Here is an 8,998-nt window from a genome sequence, read left to right on the forward strand (position 1 = left end):
TTTTTGTTTCGTATAGTTTATCGTAAATCAGAGAAAAAATGCACATTTGATACAGATTTGGTTCAGGAAGATGCATAGCCCAAACTGTGCGCACCCGATCTCGCCATGGCCTAGTCGAACCCATCATTTATCAAGCTCACAATTATGGGCAGCAGCCAAGCCTGACCATATTGGAGCGACACCTGGCGACCATCCATATAGAATGTGTTGCCCAAGGTGACAATCCAAGAGGGGGGGGTGAATTGGGTTTTCTAAAAATTATGTTTCCTAATTTTTACTTTGAATAGAATGCAGCAGAATGATAAAATGTTATTTACTTAAGCTCTAGGCAATTACAAGTAAAGCAGTGGAAAATTAAGCTAGAGCAATTATACTATGGCTTTAGGGTGCAATTGATCTAAAATTAACTTATAGTTGTATGATCAATTTTAATCTATGTGTATGGTAAGAATGGAGTGGAAGCTAAGCAAATTCTAAACAATCACTTATAACTCTATAGAAAACAAAGCTAGAGATATTACACAATCAAGCATGAATGTAAGGCATGAAATACAAGAGATAAGGCATCACAAACACAAAGATGTATAGTGGTTCGGTGCACCCCAGCACCTACATCCACTCCCCAAGGCCTCTTGGGAATTTCACTATAATCCCTCACATTACAGTCGGTTGTTTTACAAGCTCACAACCCAACTTGTTGTTTTGCGAGATCACAACGAACTCGGTCGGTTTTCACAGGCTCACCGACTAGAACCAACCGATTGTTTTCACGGGCTCACAATCCAACCCAGTTGGTTTTCCCAAAGGCTCACCAACCACAACCTTACAACGATTGTTTTCCGGGTTCACAATCAATCCAGTTGGTTTTTCCAAAGGCTCACCAACCACAACCTTACAACGTTGGTTTTTCCTTTGGCTCACCAACAAACCATAACCCCTTGATTCAATCCCTTGATTGAATCAAGTTACAAGATATTAGAACAAGAGTTTAAATCAAATACAAGCTTCTCAAATAAGCAAATATAACCAAGTAAAGTAAAGAGAAGAAGCCCTCAAACAAATTTGTAGATGAAGGAACTCGGCTTCTTCTTTACTTGACCCTCTTCTGATTTTGCACGAAGTAGAGGATCACTGAGGCAGCACACAGTTGGAGAGAAAGCTTTGGGATTCACTTGGATGTTCTTCTTCTCTCTCTTTTACTTTGAATGGCCCTTTTGTGCTTTTGGGAGATTTTCCTTGTAATCTCTTTGAAATCTCTTCCCTAAATGTTCTCTCCCACTTCCATACTTCTCCCCTAGCTCTCCTCTTGATTTTATAGCTTTAGATGGCGTGGAAATAAAAATCTAGCCGTTAGAGACAAAAATAGAGCCGTTGGAGTCAAGAAAAAACTAGCCGTTATGCCTTCCAGCGTGCTAGAGTCGACTCGGCTGAAGCAGGAGTCGACTCGGCTGAAATAGGAGTCGACTCGTGAATAGTAGTCTGCCGGCACTGTAGCTGGGAGTCGACTCCGTACTGTAGCGCTGAAGTTGGAGTCGACTCGAGCACTGTAGCGCTGAAAAATAACTCTCTGTCTTTTTGCATGTTCTCAGTCGGAGTCGACTCGTAGAGTCCCGGAGTCGACTCGAGCACTGTTCCTTAAAACTCCAGAGTGCCAGAGTCGACTCTAAACTTCCAGGAGTCGACTCGAGGACTATTCTTTTGAATCTTTCTTTAAATTTGCTCCTCCAACTTGAATTCTTTGAACTTGAAACTTGGGCCAATGAAGTGTAGGTTTCTTCCAACTTTTCTTGAGAGCTTTTGAGGCCTTCTTGTATTTTTCCAACTTGCTATGTTCCTTGCAAAACAAATTATCTTTCTTCTTGCAACACAAACATTAGTATTTATACTTCAAGATTTTGTGATCATCAAAATCATTCTTTAATTCAATCTTTGGGTCATCAGTCTCCCCCTTTTTGATGATGACAAAACTTGGAGTATATGCAATATAAAATATATTGTGTTCTAGAAGTAATGCATAGCTAAGTTGTTTGAAGTAGAAAATATATATCTTTAAAATATACTTCATGATAATGCTTTAGATTTAATCAACTTAACATAATCAACACATAAAGCATTATGAGCATATACTTAGATATTTCTCCCCCTTTTTGACAACATCAAAAATGTTGCAAGATAATGAAACATTAAGCACAAAGATAAGAATACTCAAATTTTTTTTTTTCTTTTTGTACTCTGATTTGCATGTCAAATTATTGCAAAAATATGAATCATATAACTCAAGGCAATAATGTTAGAAAAAGATTAATGAGCATAGACCAGAGCCAATTAAGATAATTTCATAGGAGAACACATCGAATGTGATTCCAAAGATAGTTTTCAAATCAAGTGTAGGTGGAATCTTTCTTAAGTTAATTCAAGAAGTACCACAAATGATATTCAAGGAAAGCACGAATGAAAATCTAACTTCTCTTCAATAATAAGTATGAAAGCTTATTCATTTAAGATCTTTTGCCCAATATATTAAGTATTTTAACAACATGAGAGCAATTTAACTAATTTTCAGAGTATAAGAGCAATATATTAAGTATGATTGTAAAGTTCTTTTATGATGTAGAAATATTGTGGCATAAACACCAAAACATGAATTCATGCAATTTATGATATATCTTAGAGCATACATAAAATTCAAGGCTTTGAAGATTCTTTTAAAGCTCTTTTAAAGACTTTATTCCTTTAAAAAATAAGCGCAATTTGATACATAAAAATATGAATTGGCACTAAATTGAAGTTTTAAAGAGCAAGCCAATTAGGACTCATTGGTGAATTCCAAAATAGATTTTCTGAGAGATACTCAAGAAAATTCAACACATTATTCTCCCCCTTTTTCATTAAGTTAGAGGCTCTTAAAATCAACTGTTTAAATTGCAATTTGGTTCATGATTTATGCATAAGATATATTAACCAAATAACAAGCCTCAAGGTGTATCATAAAGATTTTCAGTTTTAAATTTCAGATGATACATATTGGAGAGTATTAGGATCACTTTTCATTTAGTATTCTTTCTCTCTCCTTTAGTTATAGATTTATGCGATTAAGTTCCATAAGATCTCTCCTTCTGAAATTTTCTTTCTCCTCCTCAATTGACCATTCCATTTAAGAGTTTAGAATTTGAAGATAATGTTCAATAAAATTGTCAATCTCGAAAATATATTTTCTATAAGTTTCAGCTTATTTTTATAAGACTCAAGGTTTGAGATAAGACAACCTTTATAGAACTCATCTCAAGGTATAAACTTATTATATAATTAAAGCAAGTCTTGCAATATAAGGAGGTTCATCAAAATCAATTCATAACGTATAGAAGATATTTATCAAATGGTCGTGATATTTTGCATTTAGATTGAATATCCAAAGCTCCCCTCAAAAGATGCATTCTTCTTTAATCATTCTTTTCTTTGTTGAATTTCAGATTTTGAATAGAACTGAAATTCTATGATATCGAGAATGTAGAGTGATCTGGAATTATTCAAAATTTGTACCAATTACTCTTTCTAATCCTTCAAGAACAAGTTATGCTTTCTCTAAATCTTTGAGAAAATGTATAGAAATATTAATCAAAAAATGATTCATTTGAAGCTCAAATTCTTTCAAAAGCATTTACATTTTCTTTCTTTTAAGAATCATTTGAGTGAGCTGAAATGTTTCTAGACTTAAGATCATTCACTCTTTTATAGAACTTAATTTCTTAATCATAGTTTTTCAGCAATGTATACATGAAGCACAAAAAATCTTTTTAATATCAAAATAAAATCATATATTTAAAAATATTTGTTTGCAATCAAGATCATTGAAAGACACATCATTTAGACCAATATTAGTACACTTTAAGGATAAGAAAAGATATGTTTTGGATGCATATCGAGACAATCAACCAAGGCATCAAAATTAATTCTGTTTTTTCTTATGTTAAAATTTTCATTTAGAAATCATATTGAGTTATTCTCCTGAATAACGCGATCATTGAAGCATATAACTAAGGTTACAAAGATGTAACGATATAAGCATTTCTAAGTTAAGTTTAAGCTTTTATACAAAATGAGATTCTGAATTTTCATAAGAATTTTCAAGAAGGCTTTCAAAATTATAATTTGAGATATGTATCTTCTACATTGTAGCTCATCTTAAATCACTAAGATTGAAAACACATATTTCAATAACTTATCCAAGCATGGAGCATTACAAAATATTGAGAACCCATAATTCAAAACATCATGCCACATGCAAAATATATTATGTGTTAAGTCATGCATTAAAATATTAAGAACAAGCATGTCAAGGATCAAAATCAATTCTTTTCAAATAAACTCCCCCTATTTAAATATAATCTTCCACTAATTTCATCCTTAAGGTGTGTTTCCAAGTGATTAAAACTTGACTTGATTCTTCTTATATACTTTCATTTACTTTGTCATTCATTTTCTCATTTTTTTTGAATTTCTTTTCTTAACCAATTAACGAACATTTTGATATTGTTTTTCGTTTTTACTTTCTTATGTTCTATACTCTATTTGCTCCCTATCCGGTGGAGTTGGAAGGGGCACGAGGTACTACCACTAGCCTCCCTCTTGTGCCGTCCCTAATATACCCTACACCGAATAGTTGGGTCAAATAGTGCCGGGTACTACCACTAGCCTCCCCATTGGCATCATCCCTATGATGAGCAATATAGAAATGTTAAAATGTTCACTTCAAACTCTCGCTGTTTAAGTGTAATTAATTACGGATTTCATCCCTTCCAAAAAAATGCTCACACAAGTCTCACAAATGTGCCGAATATATTATGCTTGTTTTGCTTTTCCTTAAGATTGGAGTATTTGCCTTCACTTAGATTTTACTTCTCTTGAATAATATCCATTTTCTTTTCTTTATCTCTCTCTCTCTTTTTGTTATTCTCAAGTAATTTACATGAAAGAGCAGAATAAAGAAATAATCTTATGTATCATATAGATGTATATCATGCAAACAACATTTTCATTATGCTCAAGAATTCATAGCTTCTCACGAGTCAATTGAAATCAGCATTTTAAGCATATACTTGTGTATTTCATGGTTATGATATAGGCAAAGGAACATTTTAGTTGGAGCAAACCATGAATCAATTTCTAAAAGCATAAGTCAATTAATACATATATAGACATGATATCAAGAAATTAATAATTAAGAATTTTAATCATGCCACAATAAGATTTAAGTTATTGACTTTGCTCAGCTAATTTATGAGAGAGGTATCTAAAATTACCTATTCATTCTATATTCTTCAAGTCAAACTAGATTTCTTATGTATGAACTTTTGGCTGAAGAAGGTCCTCTCTCTTGTTTGCATGTGAATGTTTATTGTATCTTATGTGGATGTGTCCTTTTTGAAATCTCTCATTTTCTTGCTCAATGATCCTGCATTATTAACAAACTCCTTTTCTTTCTTGAAAGAAAGTCATTAGTTTCTTTAAGATACAAACCATTCATCCAACATATTTTTAACTAGATGACTCAATATAAGATATGACAATAGTTGAATGTTGAGTCACTTTACTCAAGAGATTGCCTAAATATAAGCAAGCACATATCTCTTGAACTAAAGAGATAGTTTCATTAACCAAGATGGTTCAAGGACAAACATGTGAGGCAATAGGAAGATTCATCAAGGTCAAATCAATTTCTTATTTTCAAAATCAATTTAGTTTAGATTTTATTTGCTTAAGATAATTATCAATAAGACACGCTAGCTAAGTTTTAATCAACTTATCTTAAACAGTTGTTTCTATCAAAATTCAGATTATGATTTATTTGTTATCAATAAAATATGATTCATTAAAGTTAGATTGAAGTCTTGCACAAGGGCACATAATGAGCATACAATCTGGTCTACTAGCTGTATGATAAAATACTTATTCTATCATGCTTCAATATAGCTTTAAAACAATAGATCTACTTTGCTCATCCTTTTCAAATTCTACAAGATGGGGTCATAGACATACCTTCTTCATGCCAATCTTCTATAAGAGTTTTCTTGTGGACTAACTTTGGTCAATGAAGATCCTCTTTCTTATTTGTCTTAATTTGGAGTTCAAGAAAAAATGTTAATTCATTCATTATACATATTTCAAACTCACTTTGCATGAGCTTAGTAAAATCTCCATATAAATCTTCATTAGTAGAACCAAAAAGGATGCCATCAATGTATACTTTGAGCAAGCAAGATATCACAAATTCTTCTTTTTAATGTATAGATTTATTTCTTTTTATCAAAAAGTTACTCAAGCTTTTATATCATGCTTTTGATGCTTGTTCCAAATCATATATTGCTTTATCATATTTGTAATGAGTGTTTTCAAATAAGGTGGTTATTTTACATAGATCCTTTTTTAATGAAATAACCACATAGGAGTGCATTCTACACATTCATTTGACAAAATATAAAGCTCATAAAGCAAGCAAATGATAATGGTGATCTTTACTTCTAATCATGCAAGAGTTTCATCAAGGTCTATTTCATCTTTTCTTGATTTAGTCTTTTAGTAGTCATCATTTTTTCTTCACTAAGTGCATTTCTGAAAAACTCAATTTGGTTCTAATTATTAACAAGTTTTCAGATTGTTATATGTAAAAGATTAACCATATACATATATAATTTAATTTTAGTATCTTGATAATAAATCATTAGTCTCATAAAAAATAAAATGAACTGATATTTCTACAACTCGAATCTTTTCATTGAATGTTCTATATGCATTGCTTGATGAATGATATCCAAGGATAGAAATATCTTTATCAGATTTGGCATTATTTTCAAAAGACCATATCAAGCATAACATAAACTACTGAAAAATATGAAAGATATGCAATAGATCATTTTCTATTTTTCAGAAGATCAAATGGAGTTTTCATCAAAAATAGATCTAATAGAAACCATATATATGACAAGCAATGATGATAGCTTTTAAAAAAAAATCATTTAAGTAGATGACGATCATACAACATTGCCTTTTTTTATTTCTTCAAGGATTCTATTAATCCTATTTTACTTATGGTGTTCTTGGTGCAGAAATAATTGTATTCAATATTATTTTCTGTGCACAACTTAATTGGTTTTCAAAACTATGCCATGATACTTCTTTTACTTTCATAGTTTACAAACTTTTTTCATTTGATCCCTTTTTGTGAGTTTGTGCCAATGCAGAAAATATTTCAATTTAAGTGCCAAGAACAAAGCCAATGTAAGGTTTTGAAAACTTAGTGTTGGAAACAACATCTTTAGATTTAGAAATTGGTTTTTGTTTGCTTCCTTAGTTAATATGCATAGCAAATTTTGACCTTGCAGAAGATAGTCTAAGTAAACCAATGACAAAGTCTTTTGAAATTAAGTCCATACTAGCATAAATTAATTTTATATGTCAAAAAGAATTTTTTGATCTTAGTATTTATAATGCATATATTCAAAGGTATACCAAGTATACATTCTTATGTTTATGATCAATAAAAATAATGCCATGGATAAAAACTCTCAATCAAGCATATAGAGAATTCATAGAGTTATTCTTAATAGATTGTTTAATCATTTAGCAACTTATCCAATAGTGAGTAAAGCATACCATAAAATGAAGTGATTTGATTATATTTTCAAAAGTATTTTCTATATCACAAAATTGATCAATACTTGCAATTCACATTTAATCAAATACTAAATCAAAAATAATGATGAGATGCAAGGGTTACTGATTTCATTATTATTAATTTTTTAATTACTTTTCTTGAGTATATTTTAAATTTCAATTTTTTTTTTGACGTGTGTCTAGAACATCCATTTGTATGAAAGTTCTATTTGTTCCATGGGTATCTTGGCACACCCACATCTACATCCTCATATTTTTATTTTGGGTACCCAAGCTTGCTTGGGTCCTTGAGAGTTAGGACATATAGTTTCTTTTGGAACCCAAATTTGTTTAATTGTAATAACTTTACCACTTGATTTAATTATGTTAGAACAATAGGTAAAGTTGTTATGCCCATTCTTTTCATGTTTGAAATAAGTTATCTTATTTAATGATTTGCTTGGTGAATTGATAACCTTTTTCTCTAGAGATTTATTGTTAAGTAAAGGAGTCAAGCCAAATTTTGATTTATCATAAGCAACATATTGGCTTTCAAACATCATTTTTAATCTTTCTGAACTTACAGTGAATTTGTTAATAAAAGATTTAAATTGGTTAATTTCTTTACTTAAGTTTTGATTTTTTTTAATTAAACTCTGATTTTTTTGAATCAAATGTTCTAAATTTAACCTTAAGCTTTTATTTTCAGAATTTAGTTTATCTTGTATTTCATCACTAGAGTTTCTTTCTTTTGAAATTTTCAGATTTAGTTTATTAAGATTTTTATTCTTCATAGCTAATTTTCTACATTCACCATACAAATCATGAAAAGCATTTAATAATTCATCATAAGGGAATTCTTCATGAAAATTATTTGATGTAAAAGTAGATTCAGATTTTACCTTATCTTCTTGTGCCATAAAGCACAAGTTAGTTACCTCTTGTAGTTCTTTGGAGCTAATATCATCATTGTTGCTCCTAGCTTTCATTTTCTTGCTTGACTCTTCCTTGGTCAAGACTTTCTTCCTTTTTATCTCTTTCTTTCTTTCTTCTTGCTTCCTCTTCTTCTTTGTCTTTAGGAAGCTTTTGAATTTTCTTATTGTTTTTTCTTCCTCGAGTCGACTCGGGTTTACTTGGAGTCGACTCGACTGACTTGAGAGTCGACTCGAGATCTTCGGGAGACGTCTCGTTCTCAGAGGCCTAAAAGATGATTCTCTGTCTTTTGAACTGTTCAGCCTCGGAGTCGACTCGGGTCTTGTTGGAGTCGACTCGGCCAACTTGGGAGTCGACTCTGAAATACTTGGAGTCGACTCGTTCACAGGCTCTCCAAGACTGAGTCTCTGCCTTT

The sequence above is a fragment of the Phoenix dactylifera genome, chromosome 17 (assembly GCF_009389715.1).
Source record: "Phoenix dactylifera cultivar Barhee BC4 chromosome 17, palm_55x_up_171113_PBpolish2nd_filt_p, whole genome shotgun sequence".
NCBI lineage: Eukaryota > Viridiplantae > Streptophyta > Magnoliopsida > Arecales > Arecaceae > Phoenix > Phoenix dactylifera.